Source organism: Grus americana, chromosome 1 (assembly GCF_028858705.1).
Source record: "Grus americana isolate bGruAme1 chromosome 1, bGruAme1.mat, whole genome shotgun sequence".
NCBI classification, from domain to species: domain Eukaryota; kingdom Metazoa; phylum Chordata; class Aves; order Gruiformes; family Gruidae; genus Grus; species Grus americana.
The window spans coordinates 53,359,440-53,379,376 of record NC_072852.1 but is presented as its reverse complement, the minus strand read 5'-3'; the positions used below and the strand labels follow the sequence as shown (position 1 = coordinate 53,379,376).

The following is a 19,937-nucleotide window of genomic DNA, read 5'->3' as shown; positions in this document are numbered from 1 at the left end:
TACATACAGTAGTTTACAAAATACAGTCATTGTAGCATGCTAGTGCACAGATCAGAAATAACTTCTAGCATCCTTTAAATTTGCGTTTCACATAACTTGTCAATTTGTGCCACTGGATGCACTGATTTTTTTCAGCTTGATTTTTAAGATATTTATGGTCATTGGCTATATTAGTATTTCTTCTGAGCAGCTCTTCTTTTCTAGAATTTGAATTTTATTTCACAAAACCTATAGCCCTAAAAGCTGTGTGGAAAAAAAAATTAATAGGTGAAATAGAAGAAAAATGATGACGCAAGTCTACCTATGTTTGCACAGAGAACTTAAAAGAAGTTCCAAGTTGGATTTTAAGGTTTGAGAGTTATGAATAGCAGTTTACCTGAGTATTTAAGTCCATCAAATGATGAAAAAGGGAAGTTAAGAAGTACAATCTGAAGGTTACAAATCTTATCCTGTGTGGCAGCTCATTGTTGGTACTTGGACTTAGGAATTACTTCTGCTTTTTACTGTCACTCAAAAGGAATAAAGTAAAGTCCAGCAAACGGTCTGAGCTTCACTGGGGAAAAGCTAGACCAGTGCTAATTGGCAGAGGAGAGAGAACACGCATGATCATAATGAGAGTACCTTCTGCTGAAAGTATCATATTACTTTGATTCCCCCTGGATAGAGACTGGAAGAGTCAAGGTATTTTCCCCAAATTTCTTTACTGCCATGAAAGTATTTTGAATTATACACACTGGTGGAATTATCACAGTAAATTTGATATGAAATCTATACATTACTGAAATGAGAAAAAAAAAAATCAAGTGAGTTATCTATTCAGATAGGAGCATTTGGCCTTTAATAATTTATTCTGACATATCCAGGACTTGGCTAAAGGTCACCAGCAAAGGCAAATCCCTTGGATTTGTGGAGTTTGTCGTACTGAATGCGGGGAGTTTTCACTCTGTAACAGACCTGGACATGGTCCCTGCTTAGATCCAAATACCCCGCCTGCCATTTGGGCACGAGTCATACCTGCCTCAGGCCGAGTAATACATTCAGTAGACTTTTCACAAGATGAAGTACGCTGATTAGAAATGTGCTGTAGCCATTCTTAGAGCGATTTATAGTGAAAGACTAACTTTTTAAATGAGTTACATTAATTTCTGGTAATTATCATGCAATAACAATTCAATCTGGCAAATATTCTGTTATTTAACTAAGGTGGTGGTTATTGCCCATTACAGTTTGCTTGAGGTTTTGTACGGCTTATGGATAAGCAAACCTTCACATGTTCATATAGAAATTATAAGAATATGATAAACATATTGTATAATGCTCACATCTAGTTGCAAATATTACAAGGAACAGCAATTTGAGAATAATATGATTGCTAATTGTCAAATAAGATTTTTCCATTAAATGAAAAAGCAGACTACTTTCTTGAACTACTTTTTTTTTTATTTTGAAAAACCTTTCAAAGTTACCTTCTGCCTTTCTTGGTTTTGGTGAGCTGAGTTTCCCTTTAAATGGTAATGTACAGAAATCCTTCTAAGTAAATGTATCAATGTCTGACCCCAAATCATTTACTTATGAAAAGACACTATATAAATACCTCAGAATGAATTGGCCTGGTGGCACTCCATGTTTACCGAGCTATTTATATCCTGCTTAAGCAAGTTCCAGTGTCCGAGAGAGTCAGTGGGAAGGTACCTGCGTGGCTGAGGGCAGAACTTGGCTCATACAAATTCATCATTCAAATAGAGACGTTTTTCTAAATGCCAGCTGTGAACACTGAAGCTAGAGTTTATTTTTTGATGTATATTTAACAACAAAATATCTGCAGGATTTATTTGGTCTGACCCCTGTGCCGCCCTGTCTCTTTCATAGGATCACCAGTAATTTAAGTGGGAAGGGACCTCTGGAAGTCATCTGAGCCAAACGCCTGCTCGGGTTAGATCAGCTTGCTCAGGGCCTTGTCCAGTAAAGTGTAAATATCTCCAGGGATGGAGATTCAACAGCTTCTCTGTGTAACCATTCCAGTATTTCTCTACTCGTGAATATTTTTCTTCTGAAATCTAGGATTTCCAGTGTTGCGACCTGCGTCTGTTGGCCCCTCGTCCTATCACTGTGCACCTCCAAGAAGAGTCAGGCGACATCTGCTCTCTACACTCCCGTTGTCAGGCTGCTGAAGATAGCAGTAGCATCCCCACTTACCCTTCTTCTCCCAGGACTGAACAAGCACAGTTCCCCCAGCCTCTGCTCAGGTGGAGGGTTGATGTGCAAGTGTAACTGCTTGGAGCTTACATACAGCTTTACTAACAGCACGTAAGAGTGGACACTGTCCAGATCCCTCCTTCTCAGTTATGTTGGTTGAGAGCCCTGAAAGGAAACAGAACCAGAAAAATATGTTTGCAAATACTAAAGTCCTCAGATACAACTGGGAATATACATTAGAACCTGAGGTTTTATGTGTCACTGCGCCATTTATATTCAATGGTATACTCCTTTTACCGTAAAACAACCTTTAGACATTAAAAGAGATTACTTCCTTCATAAAGACAGACAAAAAAAAAAACCCACCCTTTTTTGATCCAGTGTACAATTTCACAAATGTATCAGATTTTTTTCTAAGCATTTAAAAAGCACTGCAGTAGTATGCTATCCATGCAGTAGTGTAAAGAGATGTAATCTAATTTAAAAACTTAAGTTGAGCAGTTTGTGTGCTTAGGTAATAAAACTCTTCTCAGCAATGTCTCCTGCAGCTGAGCAGCTCTGCTGTCTGGTCAGAAATTTACAGGTATCTGCTAGAGGATATTGTTCCGGCTCAACTTTCTTTGCTTGGTTTTGGGCTACCATAGAAGTCTGTGCTCATGGGTGGTTTGGGTAGCTGTCAGTCTATCTGACCCCACTACAGCAGCAACATGTACAGTGCAGCACATGTGGTACTGGAAGCAATTCTGCTCCAAAGACAACTTTTTTTTTTTCCTTTCAACTTTTCCAATGTCTTGTACAAAGGCTCAAGGAAAATGTTGTCCTTGTGCTTTTATTTCTCCTACTATCATAATAAGTCTCTCAAGAAAGGAATTAAGTTTTCAGTCAAGATTTGTCCTACAAAAACCCAGGATGCTTTCACTTACAATTCCTTCGCAAGTCTAGATTGTAACTTTTTTGGTACCTCACTACTTCCAACACTTTGTCTTTCTGTGTCATCTTCAGTTTGGGGAAAATCCCAAGTGTTTTCTTCAATATGATAGACAGGTGAATACCATTCCTTCCCTCCTGTAGCTAGCATAGGGAGCGAAGTGACTTAGTTATGCAAAATCTCTGGCAGAAGTGCAAAAACTTCTCAGAAAGAAGTTACAAGACCTGTCAGAAGTGGCTCCTCCACTTGGTGTTGTCAAACAACAGCCTCTGCCATAAGTAGCAGCATGATTCCTCCCTGTTCTGGCAGGAAATCAGCTGGGGGTAATAATTAAGCACCACAGAGTAGCAAATTGCTGCATCTGCACTTCCTTCCTCATTTGCTTTTCCTCAACTGTCCACTACGTGTCAAAGATAACTGTCACTTTCAGACTGGTCTGTTAAACTTCATTATTATTATCATCTGAGCTAGCTGATTTGTGCCAATTCTCTTCCTTGCCCTCTTTTTCAGAACACTAAAAAACCCCATTTCACGATGATATAAATTTTCTGCTTTGCCCTTTGTGCAGCCAGAGTTTACCCTGGGCAAAGAGAATTTCTCTCTGCTCACAAGCGAAATGTTTGCACGGAAGGGGAAGGAAAATAAGGAAGAGGAAGCAGGAGCAGGACAGGGATGGAGACACATAAATGAATATAGGGCTTTGAGGAGAACAGCCATGACAGGGTTCAGCCTTCTGTGTTCAGGAAACCCTCAACAGATAGTCAGTGTACAATGTGATTTTGTTTAAATGTCTGCTTTTCCTACTGTAGAGACGAATATCAGGAATTGATATGCTCCTAGTGTGTATAGCATATTTATTAGGGATTATTTTCTTTCTTTCCTTCTTTCCTTCTTTCCTTCTTTCCTTCTTTCCTTCTTTCTTTCTTTCTTTCTTTCTTTCTTTCTTTCTTTCTTTCTTTCTTTCTTTCTTTCTTTCTTTCTTTCTTTCTTTCTTTCTTTCTTTCTTTCTTTCTTTCTTTCTTTCTTTCTTTCTTTCTCTCTCTCTTTCTTTCTCTCTTTCTCTCTTTCTCTCTTTCTCTCTCTCTCTCTTTCTCTCTTTCTCTCTTTCTCTCTTTCTCTCTTTCTTTCTTCTCCATATCTAACATACCTATTTGCATTGGAAGCATCTGGTCATACTCACTTTGTAGTCTGTCTTCTGCTGTAGTTCTTTTGTAATTTCTTCAGTGGTAATTCTCAGTGGCTCTACTGGTTGACTAGGTGTTAGGTTTTGTCTTTTGTTCTGAACATTGTTGGATTTATCAGTCAATCTGATAAAACAGTGGTTTCGCTCGGCTTTATAAATGCTTTATTTAAACCAAATTGAAAAATTTATTAGACTCCAGGACGGCTGCTGTCTCACTTTGAACCGTCTCTATAGAAATGGGAAGCAAAAATAATATCAAGCTTTATTATAAGAACAACATTTTCAGGGAAATGTCAAAAACTACAGTGGAGCAAATAAACCTTGGGCTTGAGAGACTAAATACAAAAATTATAAAGCATTAAATAGATCTGGTTCGACTAAGGGCACAGATTTTGGGAATATTTTTGTAACTTTTCATACATGAGTCTGCCAATGACTGGTATACCAAAGGAGAAGACTTTTATTCACAAAAGAATATGTGGCAGCAAAAGCATAAGATTAGTAAAAGAAAAGAAAAAAAACTTGAGAGTTCGGTACCAGTGAGGTAAAGCATCATTGAGATACAGTGTATGACTACTGTGGAAGTAGCTAAAACTTTCTCATTTGGGATCTTTTAATCTAGACGAGACAAAAACTAAAAAATATAGGGATTAGTCTTCTATTTGAAGAGAGTTAATGGGATGTTAATAAAGATTTTCTCCAGCTCTAACTTATATGAATCAGTTTAATGCAGGAAAGTCCAAAACGCTGATGTGAAAGCCAGAAAATGACAAAAGAGATTATACTTCAAATGGTCATGGATATGGACACTGATCATAAAACAAATTTACAAAGTTGGTGTTTGATAGAAACTTAAGGCCATTGATGCAATATCTCACAGTGGTTAGGAAAGTAAACAAATGACAGGGATGTGGCAGCAGAGGACAAGAGCAATAACCAGAAGAAACTAGCACACACAGATCCAGTAAGACAACCCTAAAGTACTTTGCTTGGCCAGTGACACTATACTATAGACAGAAATTAGGCTTGTAAAAATGAGCAAGCCCTTACCTATGAAGACATATTGTCATGCTGATATTCCTTAGAAAACAAAAAAAAATTAATAAGATTCCCTGTTATAAGATTTTTATACTAAAAATGTAAGCACGTTCAATTCCAGTTTGCAAAATTTGTCTCTTAAATGTCTTAATTTGAAAGTCTAGTCTCCATTTGAGACACTCATTTATGGCCCTCAAATGTCTGCTGTTTGGGCTTCCATGACCATGACCTTTTTAGGGTTCCTATCACAAAATTTAGGACAGAAAATGATTGTGTCCTGGATGCAGAAGCATCTTGGATGCCAGGCTTCCTCCCTGTTACCAAACTCCTTTTCACATTTCTAATTTATACCAAAACTTGAGATACTGTTCCAAAGGTGATGCTACTGTAACTCTTGTTCATATTTACCATGATTGCTCTTTTGTCCCAGACCCCTTTTTTAATCCTTTATTTTGTAATACAATTTCTGTTGCTTGTTTCGGATGTTAAAAGGGTGTGTTTTATTGTAATGATTACTGTATTCTATCATGTTTTTAATAACATCCAAGATACTCTACATTTATCAGGGGAGTTCTCATTTGGCAGTTAAATTATTTTTATCATAAAGTGGATATTATCAGACTTTTTGAGAGGAAGCATGAGACTGAAAAAATGGGACAAAGATCAAAGCCAGCAGCTACACAGAGTTTCTTGAGAGGAATCCCTTACTGGAAAAGAGAAGCTGGCTGACGGCATTTTTTTGTACAACTAATGAAAATTTCCCAAGAGGTTAAACCTTCTAATAGTTTGGAAGATGTAATAAAAAACTCATTTCAGAGTTTTCCTACAGAGTTCCCAACAATGTTTCATACGTGTTCAGTTTGCCCTTTGCTGCTGGTACTTTTTCACCACCTTAAGTTTCTGTCCTGCAACCACGCGCAGAATCAGTCCCGTTTATTTCAGTGCTCATTCCCAGAAAAACTGTGGACTAGGGTCTCATTGCTCCTGATTCTTCTCTAACCTTTTTTATTGAGAAGCTCTGATCTTTTTAGCAGTAATTTTTTATTTTATCAGTGCTGAAAGTTAACCTCAAACCCTGTGATTAACATGACAGAATAACTGCCTATGAGTGTACGTATTCCTTTCTAAAGTGCTTCTAGATAAATGTAAAAATTAAAATTCTAGTAAATTAGTAGAAGCAGTAAAATATTAGTAGATTTTCGCCAAACTCCTTGATATCTCATTAGGAACTTTTATAAATTCTGACTTGTAATTAAGATCAAGTGTTTCAGTCAATTATCTGGAATATACTCACTTCATATGTAGTTTAACAATACTGCAATCTGACCTTTTTTAATTAAAATAGCTTTTTTTAAAAAAAGTTTTAAGTGCAGATCAGAGAATGCAAGATGCAGAAAATAAATGTGGAGAATAGGCAGAAAAAGAAGGGAAGGTAACAGAAAAAAATAGATAATGATTAATGAGTTAGTGATGTATCAAATGAAAAAAGTATGAGAATTACACAATTTAGGTAATTTATTGAATAAAGTGAAGCAAATTATCCAAAATAAGAGTCAGTCAGCAGAATTTATCTGTTTTCTGGGAAACTTTTAAAAAGTAGTTTTCCCCTTACAACTGCAAGTAATTAGGTATAATCTTTATCTAATACAGCCTGTGGTTTGTATACTAATTTGTTACTTACTCACAAGGAAGAGCATAATTCATTAAACCACCAGAAGCATTTTGTGCAGTATTATGGGTTTTCCTTATAGGACATCCATCACAATAAAGAGGACTGCAATTATTAAGATCTGACAACTACACAATCCAAGTGATAAATTTAAAAGCTGTTTAACTATGATTCCAGCAGACTGTAACCTGCAGTAATCTCTAAAAATACAAAGCACTTCAACTTTTTCATCCTGTATGGTCAGTTTTGAACGCATGCGGATTTTCAGAAATTTTGAGAGGCCTATCAGGAAGGTAAATCTTACCCAGAAAGCATGTAATACATTTCTCAGTTTCTTGTTTTGTCAGAGTGCAGAGAAGGACGGCTACTCTGTAAGGGAGAGGACCCGAGGAGGAGAAATATAATATAAAAAAAAAAAGAAAAAAGAAAATTTTTGTTCTGAACTGTGAAATCTCCTTGTGCATGCTGCAGCAGTGTGCAGACTATCTGCTTCGACAGTCTTAGCACCCTTTTCCCTGATATTCAGAAGAAAAGATCCCATAAAAACCGAGGCAAGGATATTGAAACAGTCTGTTGCATATCAGGTTGGCATTAGCTGTTTTCTAACTACTTTGACACTCATGGTTTTGTTGGGGTTTTTGTGTCATTAAATCCATACCCCATAGCCCTAAGAAATACATGGCTGTGGCCTCAGGTTGAGTCACCGTTTCCAGGACAAACCTTGTTCAGATACGTACAAGCCAAGAGGTGTTTTCAGTGTAGACAGGCAAAAGACAGCTGACTGGACTGCAAGAAAATGATGCTCATTCAACACTCATTTAGATGTGCTAGGGATGTGCTTGTCATTTAACACACTCAAAATGTCTTACAGTAGTATTTAAGCTATCTTACTTTAAGCTATCTTACTGATCCAGTCTTTCCATCAGGATCAGGAACTTCTTTTTCAGGGAAACTTCTTAGGGCAAATTCCTGTAGAAGAATTTTTCCTGTAGAAGATTTTCTTCCTTTCTTATCTCACAACTGGCCTTCACTGGAGAACCATAACAGCAATTAGTTAAGTGATCTGAAGCATTTTTTCTTCAGCAGTCTTGTCTGGAGAATAAGAACAATAAATATTTCTTGTGATTGCCTTCGTTCATCCAAACCTGATAAAACAAGGTATTTCCATGAAAATGAATCATCTAGTTTCCCTCTCTTACTGAATTATTTTCTTCCTGGAAAGGCAGTCTTCTGCTTCGTGAAGACCACCCCAGGCCTAGCCTGGATTTCTTGCTCTTGGCAACTCTTTGCTCAGATCTTAGTCAGGCAATGTTATTAGCCTTTGCTGCTAATACTGCTGTCACTGCTTAAGACCTAATTTAAAGTATCCATTGCTGACCACACATTTTTCATTAAGACAGAATCTTACCCTAATGCTGTCTTCCTTTCCTTTATTTCTTTTTTACCCAATTCATTAGATAAGCATGTACCTGTAAACATACTTGTCGTGTCCCTGAGATCCACAAGGCTACTTTAGTGGATTACAGGTTTGGGGGCTTTTTGCACGTTTGGCAATAGGCCTAGTTAGAGAAATATGTGAAGTCTGCCACTAGACAGTACTGTAATCCAGGTAACAAAGAATACAGGGGAAGGTGGAAAGGGAACTTCTTTTTTCTCCCGGAATATGAAAAATGTGGAGCAGCAAATCAGTTTTTCATGTCTGAAAGATTACTGGGCTTCCATTCTGCTAAAAGAGGTAAGGAAATATACTTTATATTTCTAAAATGTCAACAAAAGTCAGTTTTTCATATGAGAACTGTAATTCTGGAAACCAGATGTTACTGTTAGACCTGAGCATATTGGTGGCAGAAGTTAACGTAAGTTTTCACCCAGTAATATATATGATACCTCATTCCACTAATCACTATTTCAGCTGCTGCTAACATAGGGGAGAGAAAATTTAGAGATGTTGGTTTAGCCACTCTTGATTACGCGACAGTGGATAGCAAAAATAATTACAGGTAACATGATAGTTTGTGGGTTTATAAAATGGTATACAAAAATAGTAAAGCTGAATTAACTTCTACATAAATCCCAAGAGAGCAGTAAGTTCTAAAGAAAAGCTAAAAAGACAATGAGTAGTTTTGCAGGAACAAGTTTTCTTCACATTAATTGTCTACCAAAATCAGATTGAGCATCTTTACTGAGCTATTAGCATATTTTCCCCTCTGTTTTTATCCAGGAAGGCTCTGTTCCTCTCTAGGCTCAGACTTAAGAAAAGTGTTTTGCTTTTGAATAATTTTATCGTTGTGGTAGGTTGCTCCAGTGGCACGGCCCACTTGCTTTAATCACTATACTACACCCCAAATTGGTGAAAAGTAATTTTATTCTCTTCTGGAATTTCATTATTCTTTATCTGCTGAGATCTGTAGTGGTGTGCATGTGGCAAAAATGCAAGGTATTATGAAAAAAAGAAAGAGAAAAAATAAGTTCAAAATTGGAAAGTATTACAAATGCCATTAAGATTTTCTATTTGAGCTCAATATATTTATTTAAGATTGTCTTTTGTTAGGTTATTTTAGTAGAAGTAAATATATTGTTAAAATAAATTTCATGTTATAATTGGCTTTAGTGATTTCACCTCTGAAAGATGTCATTTATTTGATAAGACACGGTGCTTTACTTGAGTAAATACCAGTTGATATATCCATTATTTAAATGCTGCAAAAGGTTATACACGTTATATTTATTTATCAACAGCAAAACTGCCTGTATCTATGGTAAACAGAAGCAGCTTGATTTCATGCTCCAGATTGGAAAACAACTTCAAAATGCTGATTATCCCAGAGCTACCTTTTCTGACACCCTGAAAGTTCTTGTTTCATTATCACCACCTGCCATTGCTATTACAGATTTGTAAGTGAAGTTGAAAATTGTAACCAGTGAATCTTCCCATATTCTAATGAAAAAAAAAAACCCAAAACCAAAAACCCCTATCAAAACTATAGACTACTGAAGAAAAATAAAATTAAGCAGGGTTTCTTCTGGCATGTCCAGATTCAGCTGAGTACAACAAAGCCAGTGTCCATTCAGGAACAGGCACAAGCTTGCTGGTATTTTGCCCCACTCTGCCTGAAACAACACGAAAGCAATGGAATGGCCAAGAAAAACTTGTACAAAAAGGAACTCGAACCCCTTTGACTGCTGTAGGTGAGGCTGTTAACCCACAAAGGTGTGGGTAGGTTGGAAGACTGTTGGACCAAAAATCTTTTAGACGAAATTGTCCAGAATGATGGATTACCAAAGAGCTGCATTTTTCTGTGCTTGGAGTTTGCAGTTTATGTACTCATGTCATTAATATAGATACCGGTACCATTAAAAACTGGCATGTAACAGGTGAATCAAGCTAAGTCAGCCAGCTAAATTCCTCTCTATTTTCTTTCTAATTGTGGGGAGGATATTTTATCATCTGGCAGAATTTTGATTACAAAAATCTGAATTGACCTGGATGCCTTGTTTATGTCTCCTTCCAGGCAGTCAAATCCATTTCCTAAAAACTCCATCCTCCGATACATACATTCGCCCCATCATAAATGAATGGATAGAGAATTATGGCACATCTTCAACTCCTGACAGGTTTTTATCTTTGAGGCCCTTTCTACATTCCTACTGCTGTGCGCACCGTGGAGTGCTGATGTAATGCTGGAACCATATTCATAAGAACTATCAGACCTTCAGATTTAATTAACAGCTAATTAACAGCCCTTCTGGCCTTTGTAGTTAATACTATGCCGAACTCAAGAAATAATTTGGATGGGTAATTATGAATGCTATTTAAAAATAATGAGTTGAAGCATCTACAAGATTTTACCTTGACAAAAATGTGATTTCTAAAATTGTCACTGAGTAGCACATATTTGAGAAGAACAGGCAGCATTTAAAAAAGAAAAAAGTGTATTCCCATTGTCCACAAAATCTCATTAGAAATGAGAAAGAAATTCATAAGATCTCCTAATAAAAGAATATGAAATGGAAGAGTGAAAAAAAGTAATTTCTTAGAAATCTTTTAATGGATGAAAATACACAACATCCAATGCCACTTGCCAGGGCCTGGGCTTTGCAGCATGCTGGCAGTGATTGGGGACTAAGTCGTGCACAATTCGATGTTATAGCAATTTATATTTAACTTGTACAGCCTTGCAAAAGTTGTTATTTACAACACCAAATGTATTCTTTCGTAATCTGGCTTTTCAGTCTGCTTTTCATTCACTCATGCCCGTAAGTCACCATTTTCTGATTATATTATAAGGTTACTGTAATGTCCTTAATGTAACAGTATTTGAGGCAAAACATGAAAATGAATGGCTTGCATACTTAGTGGTAAATGTCTAAAGTACCTAGGGGGTGGTTAAAATACAGTATAATTGTATACAATACAAAGGTGTAAATCAGTCTCATTTTTTGTTGCCTTTTAACAAAAGCCATGGGTTATTGTAGTTACAGAGTTGCTTGGGCTTGAGATGACCTCTAGGGGTCACCTGATACTTTCTTTTATAAAGCACCGGGTTTATTTAATTATTTCTAAATGATCCCAAGAAATAAAACACTTCTTGAACAGTTTTTCACTTTAAGCTAGCGATGGCCCTCTCTGTTTCGTATATGAACTCTTATTTGTTCAGATATTATGTAGTCTTTCCTAATGTGTAACCTAAATTTTCCCTTCTACATGTTAAATTAGTTCCTCAGTCTTCTTTGATTAATCCAAAAAATGGCCTACTTTATGACATGTCTTTAATTATTTGTAGACAGTTCCTGTTATGTCATTTTCCTCCGGATAGCACTTGCTTAACTCTATAATCCCTCATACATACATCTTGTTTCCCAAACATCTCCGTTCAGTCGCAGTCTCTCCAGCTTCCTTGGCCAGAGCGCGTCCTTTTAAATACTGTGTCCCCAGACAATTTTCTGATCTTTAATCACTGTCGAGTACCGCACAGCCATCTTGCTCAGTATTTGGGTTGCGCTTTTCCAGAGCGAATGACAAATAACGTCTGAGCCTAAAGGGAACCCTACAAACAAGGAGGAGGACGAGGCCAGTTTAAGGGGAAAATTAAGTGATGTTAAGAGGGACGGCAGCCGGGAGACTCCTGAAATTCTCTCCCCTGGTTTACTCGTGTCAGTCAGGTGTAACCACAGAACAGCAAGAGCTGATGTTGCTCTGATGAGCCCAGGAGGAGCGTGTATATTGCCCTTCTTGCATACAAGTGTTCCCATGGTCGGAGGCAGGTTCCTTACATCATCCCCTTTGCCGTAAATTGTCTTACGGTCTGACATTCCAGTATCTTAATGCAGAAATATAACACATTTCTCTCTTTTGCAGCAGTGTAAAATATTAACATAGGATCAATTTATATTTGATCCTGGGGAGAGAATTAAAGGTCATTGCACCTTTGCTTTGCATTTATTATGTAGCAGTCCCTTCTGGCCCTAAAAGACAGGAATTTTCTGAATCATTGATGTGGTTTTGTATTTTTACAATGTATGTTTTGTCTTTGATTACTTCCTAAAATTTGAATAGATTTTTTTTCTTAAAATGATAAAAATAAAGATTTTTCACCCAGTGAATATTCTATAACTTTAAAATTTCTTTTAACTCTGATTCATGGCAAGAAACTGAAATCACAAAATATTTAATGGAGAAAATATTCTGAAAAAGTTTAATTTGGACGTAACCAGATGTTTGTTTTAAATGTTCAATCAAAACAAAATAGCAGCATTGTAGTTTAAAAGCCTACTGCATTCATTTTCATGTAGGATCAGTCTTCATGGAGATATTTCATAATAGTCTGTAGTCTAGTAACTCCTCTGATTCACCACGGTACTTCGGTACTTGTTCAGAAGGAATCTCATACTGTAGTGAAAGACAGATCTTGAGGGACTCTACCCTTTGGGGAAAACATAGAAATCTTAATTATAGATCCCATGAGAAAGTCACTGATTGGGGGGTGGGGGGAGATATTCAAATGGAGGTTTTTTTTTTGTTTTACTTATTCAAAACACACAATTCCAGGAAGAAATGCTTCGACTAGATTTTCCAAATTAAAATTCAGTATTCTTAATGGAACACGTTAATTATGAAGAAATTACATCTGTCAATAAATTAGGATATCAAAATAGGCTATCTATTTGGTGTATCTTTTGATTCTATTCTGACTTTGTTCCGATCACTCTACTTTATAATCCATCTATCAATCTGTTAATAATATATTGACAAGTTTTACACTGCAGAGTCTCAGAAATAGACCATTTGTATCTAATATTTCAATAGAGCCAATATAGTGTGGCCACTGTTACAATACAGTAATTATTTGCAGCATAGCCTTTGACAACAATACTCAGTATTTAGATTTTCTTTTAAACGTGCATATGCATCTTACAGTGCCATTAAATATACATTTGAAGCCATATATTTAGTGTTCATACACATTCTGCATGCATACTCATGCGTTTCTAAAGTCAAGGAAAGTTTCCTTTCTCTTCAAAGCTGATCATCTCATGGTATTTTCAAACTGACTGTACTGTCCAGCTCAAAATGAATTTTCTCAACTAGCCTTCTTTCCCTAACTCTCTGTGAATCACTTATTCCTTCTTCTGTGACCTACAAGTTTTAAAAATAGTACAGGAAAAATAATAGAACAAAACAACTTTTATGATTTTATGCTTTCTGTTTCTACACAAAGACCACCAACCAGCTGGGCCCAGGGTCTCCTTACTTCAGCTCAGTACTCCGTTATTGCTTCCCTTCTCCCAGTAAAAACACGCACGCTAACATTCACATACATTCACTTCATGGGTCCTGTTTAGTTGTCTGATTACTAGGAAGCAAATACTCTGTTCTAACAGTTCTGAGGTAATATTCCACTTTATACATTTCTTAGTCAGGATTAACAGCAGATTTTCAGTCTTTGTCATTGCTTTGCTTTCTGATTGTATGTTAGATTATATCTGTTCATTTATGCCTCTCTTTCCTTTTCTAGTTAGTCAAAGGTAGAATAACCACTGTGATCACAAGAATAAAAGGGATCTATGTACTCTTACTAGATTTCTTTGTTTCTCTTAAAGTTTTCAAGAGTCATTAACCTACTTGAAACCAGACTGTACTTTATACTCATACGGATATTCCACATGGAAAATTAAAGACGCTTCAAACTAGCTTCTATATGGTCTTTTAGAAACTATATTTTTCTCTTTTTTGCATCAATTTGGGTTGTAATGCCTCCGGGGTCCTGTTAGTGAAATAAACAAAATCAAAAAGCCTCAAACCTGTGCCATCTCAGAAACTCCCTCGTGCTGTCTTCTGCTGTCAGAGGAACTGTCTTTACCCATATTCCATGTTTATGACCACCACCAGTAACTGCCCAGCTCATTTATTGACACCTTTTTCAAAGGCAGGTTAAGGTGGTTTGAGGTTACTCCATTCCTTTGGCACTAGGTAGTTCTCAGCAAGCAGGAACCAGATGCTGTGTGAGCCTGTATAACTTGACATCTCTGTTTGCCCATTCAGGTGATCTTTAGATATTAAATTTCTTCTTTGATTGATGTTTAATTTTTGTTTTATAGAACCATGAGATTGTCCTGGAAAAACAAGAGCATAATCTGTGTTTGCCAGTGAGAATTCCTTCCCAATTCCTTCCCAAACCCTGCCACACTGCAGAGACTCCAGCAGTTTCAGATTATAGCCCCAGTTATTGCTTTGGGTATGGGACCCACAGAAACTGTGTGGCCACACAACTTTATTTGGACTTGCTATTTCCAAAGAGATTATATAGCTGAAATTTAACAGCTTCTTTGGAATTGTCTCCAACACTGGACAATTTTAAGAATAAAAATAAAAATTAGTTCTGAATTATTCTGAAACACAGGCAGTTGAGCTTCTGAGAGCAGAATTAAAAGAAACTTATCAAGAAAACTCTGGTTTTAGTATAATAGCTAGATTTCTTTCTAATTCTTAAGTTTTCTCCTCTAGGATGTTTCATTTATCAGGAGTGTTTGTCCCGTACAGCAAGAGTCCCATCCTCTGAGTGCTGACCCAGAGCGGAAAATAAAGCCAGCTTTCAGGACTGGCAGTAAATTCCCCATGAGACTTCACTGCTTAAAACAGCATTCTGGCATCTGAAGATCTCAACTTCCTTTCTCTTCCCCATTTTAAACTTAAGTAAGTCCCTGCTTCTTACCCAAGCCAACACAGCTTCTTCATCTGTCTTCAGTTAGTGTACTCCTTTTGTCCTGATTTGTCACAGCCATGTTGGAAGTGTTACAGTCTCTGTCGAGTTATATATCATGACAACTATGCACATATATTTTACCAAGTGTATAGGCTTCATTATGTGCCTAGCTTTCTTTAAGGACCATGAATAGCACATAACTCCAAAACAGACTCCTGTGCCTCTCGTTTGCAGCTCTCCCTCTCTCCTGCATCCTTTCTCACCTGCATACTCACCCTTAGCCAGCTATAGGGTCTTCTGGCATCTCATTTTGGCAAGTAAAATTTACTAGTAACAACTTCTAATACGTTTTTTGTTTAACTACTGGATTCACAATATGATTTTTCTTGCTCAGTAAACATACCTAAACAATTATTTAACCTCAATATCAGAATGTTATTATGTTTATGTGTACTTATAACAACTTACGGTATGGAGTCAATCTGCTCAGTCCCTATTCAGGAAATTCAAAATCAATGTATTTGGCCCTGAGGAAAGATTGTAAAAGCAGTCCTGTTAAATATTTTAAATAATTTTATCTTGCTTTTTGTTGAAGATCAGTTCCCTAGTTGCAAACAAGAATTAATTTTATCTTGCTCTTTCAAGATCCCTTGATAGAGTATCAACCAGCAAGGGTATAGATATCAGCAAAGCAGTTCAAATTAGCAAATACTTATCTCTAACAAAGAGTCAAGTTATTACAACACAGAACTTTTCAGCTCTGTTGAAAGAAAAAAAAGTTAGCACAAACTTTTGGAGAAGTTATTTGAACAATCAGGATATAATATTTTTTAATTTTACTAAAAAGAAGCTGCTTCAGCTTATATTCAGAAATAAACTTTATTGCTAAAGGACAATAATTTTCTATGACTAAAAACTCCCAGTATGAAGCTAACCGTTTATTAACAATGAATTTTAAGTAGAAAACAAATTTCCTCCCTTTGTTCCAACAGATTTCATTTTCCCTGAACATATGTGTAACATTGTCAGTAGGAAAAGTAATGGTTAGGGGACATTTCATTAAAAATCTAAGTCTATCTTGACTTGTTCATCAGAGAGCAGTGTGGTGATACTTACCCATGCTTTGAACCTGGGAAATCTGGGATGTAATTAACTCCATGGATGTGGTTACTGGTTTCTTTATTTAAAATGGTCTCTTTTTTTTCTATAGATTAAGATGTTCCTTTTCCAGAAAAAATCTAACCCTTCAGTTTCTGAAATCTCATTTGTGTAAGACATTTCTGTCACTTTCACATGGAGGTGACTCAGGTCTACAGTCTGTGGTCATTAATGTTTCTGCCCACAAGTGGTTTCCACAATGACAAATGCCCCAAAGTACCTGATTTTAAGGTACATAAAGAAACAAACACCAGTATCAGAAATCAGATCCAGTTCTAGTCATTCTCTAGGAATGGGGACTTCCTCATCGTACTACCCTACCAGTCAGATATTTTTTTTAATTGAGACAAATATGATAATGGTAGTCTTTTCCCATGAGGCTAGTTAACAACTAGCCCTGCTCATCTGAAATTACTGAGCACACCCTAGTTGAATCACTGCTGCTCAGCCTAAGCCACTGCCAGATTAGGAGAATCACGTGGTGTCTACCGTTCTCCAAGTTTTAGGACTTAGGAGTTTCCCTCAAGCTAAGAGAACCAGGTCCACAAATCAACAGCAATGGACGAAGCTTGAAGGAATGTATAATGGCACCCAAAAATCCTGAAGCCATTCACAAGAACAATTTGACAGGATTGTCCTATTGTTGTAACAGAGAAAGCAAGATGCCTAATTCCTTACAAGAATAATCATGGCCACCAGAACAGCTCCTCATAGTGATCTACAGATAAATGAAGTGTTGGACCAAGCTTTGATCGCCATGATCATCAGCATACTTTGCTGATAAGTTCAATAAAAAACACAGGGAATTTTTAAGAAAATTCTATTTCTGATCTGATCAGATCCACCCATACCATCACTGACAGAGTTTGGCCTCAACATACACATCTAAGATTTTGGAGCTTTGAAAAATATTTGCTAAAACTGATTAAATGGATTCCTGTCCCATCTAACTAGATCCCCATTACTAAAATAAGTTGTTAATCTGCCTTCAGGAAAAGACATTGACCACACCTGTTGAAACACACAGTGGCCCACACAACCCTCAAACCAGGACCGCATCCGGTCAACAGTCCCCACTTCTCACACCCCACTTCTGCCCAACCTGTAACAGCCACAAGAACATTAACTGATGAAATGGCCCGTTCATAGGCATGAGGGAGGCAAATTTTTTCTCTTTATAGTAACAGGTCTGACAGAACAGACTGTGAAGTATCCTAACGTACATTTCTGCTATGACAGAGGTGAATGGTCCAGCACTCCATTTATTTTTGTCTTTACTTATCTGGTCCCGTCAGGATGCAGGGTAGCCAACCTTCTCTTCAATTCCAAAACAAGAGCATCAGGTACAACTGTCTTGCCTGATGACAGCACGCAGGTGCAGATATGTCTCACTCAGTGCTGACACAGCCATGACACCTACTCAGCTACAGTCAGACCTTAGAGAAAGAGCTGCCGGCTGGAAAGGCATCCAGGCAAGATGAAGGTGAGAGTGACTGAATGGGAGATGTACCTCATGCTGAAATCATGCAGATCTTCCCTGACAAGATAGTACAATAATCTGGGTTCACGTTTGCCTCCTCACCGAGCTTCTAAATTTCTAAAAATGCCCTTTCTTTCACCATGTTGCTAGAAACCTTCATCCTTTCCTAGGACTTGCTAGTTGTTACACACTTGCTTCCTTCATGCAGAGCTGCTATAGTCTGCAATATGTTACAATCAATGGAAGTAATGAAGTTTATGGCAGGTATAGAAACCGGCTGGCACTTCTACCACGCTCTGCCATCATCACATCAGGCTCACGCTGACACCCTTAACTTGTTTCTCTTCTGGCTTAGCGATTCCATTAAAGTATTGCTCCTAACTCAGAAAGCTGTTAATGGATCACATCCCACCTATACTAAAGATCGGATTTCAATTTACAAATGCAGATCACAAAATTTAGGACAAAGTGAGTTGGAACTGTGCAGAAAGTCTTGTTAGCTGAAAAGACAGAGATATGGAGATCCAGGGGTTTGGAAAAGTTTAGACAAAACCATAACCGACATTTTAAGGAAATACTGCCAAAACGTCTGCTTTGACAAGACCTGTTCATGTCGGAACAAAAATGACACTGACAATTTAGATGTAATATTTTATACTGCATTAATGTGCTTTGAAAAGATGAAAAAGAAATGTTTTGAAATGGTCATTTTCATATTTACAGTCTAAATCTTTGGAATTCTATTCAGGAAACATTGCAAAATGTTTATGTTTTCTCCTGATTCAGGATGAAACTAAACTTTTGTGTTCTGTTCAGTCCTTCTCCGTATGGGCTACATCAAATCTATGTAAACACCAGACTGCATCTATAAGATTTTCTTGAAAAACTGGAGCTGTGGGAAGAAGCAGAGTGTATTCAGTTCAAATCAAAATAACTTTCCAAACCTCATCCTAAGATGTGCTTTTGAAGTAATGCTTAGGGTTCCCCGACATTAATTTGGCAGGACTAACTAAAATCAGTTATGATATAGAAAATCGTATCTCTAGGAGCTTGCATTACTGCTTTAAGCCTTCCTTTCAACTCTTAATTAATCAACAGTTGCTCTTAGTGATCCATAGAAAAACTTACTCTGCTGCCTTTCCTCACACACATACTAGTGCATTCAAAGTCAGCGCTATATTGGGGGTCGAGTTGAGTCAATCCAGCTGACCCGTTACACGTCACTGAGCTCAGTGGCTACGCGCATGCCCCAGCAGTGCTTTTTGTAGAGAAAGTGTTATCAACACCGTTTGTATCCAAGCAAACCATTTATGAATACCATCAGTTACTTTTTGAAAGATTTGCTTTTGAAAAAATGCAGCTTAGTGCTAGTTTAAGACCTAATTACAGCTCTGAGGGACATAGACTCAAATAGGATTTATTTTGGTGTACAAAGCCATCTATGCTTGAAGTTCCATATAAGCACATGCAGTTGGGCATGCCAAACAAAAGGGCTAGTGAATTAGGTTTCTACGTTTAGTCAATGTGAGGTCTCTGAGAAATTTAGACTACGGACTCGTACGTGCGCTTGGAAAGTTTGCCTTGCCGGTGTACCAGGTCTGCAGCTTCTACATCATTCATCCGTGCTCTTCCTCCTGCAGAGGCTGAAAATCACTGTGAGTTTCAGCACTGTGAATTGGCTGTGTAAAACCGCTCCCGGAGTGTGACACTTAATTTCTCTTTCACTTTTTTATTAAGCCTTTTATTCCATGGAAGACGGAAAAGCCCGTTCTCCTTGAGACTTGGTAGCTCCAAAGGCAGGATGAGGGCCTGGGGCACCTCACCGGCTGGCGTCTTGGCTAGATCTGCTGGGAGCGGACCAGAGAAATGCAACCTGCGCTAGAAACCGTACACGCTCAATCACTTTACCTGCCGTAACAGAGTAAAATTTTTTGACTTGGTAAAATGTTTCCTCTAGCCTCCGCTGGCTGAGCTTGTCAGATAATGTGCTCAGCCATCAAGCGTGTAACTTCCTCGGGGAAGCAGTGCTAAAAGATAAGAGCCGCCATGGGGGACCGAAAGTGCAACTCTGTCCTCTGACA

At 37.5% G+C, this 19,937-nt stretch overlaps 1 protein-coding gene across 12 annotated transcripts in view; it reads left to right on the top strand.

Moving 5' to 3' along the window:
• Positions 1-19,937, top strand: part of ANKS1B (ankyrin repeat and sterile alpha motif domain containing 1B) — a 447,444-nt gene that overhangs the window by 334,571 nt on the left and 92,936 nt on the right. The window lies entirely within an intron of this gene.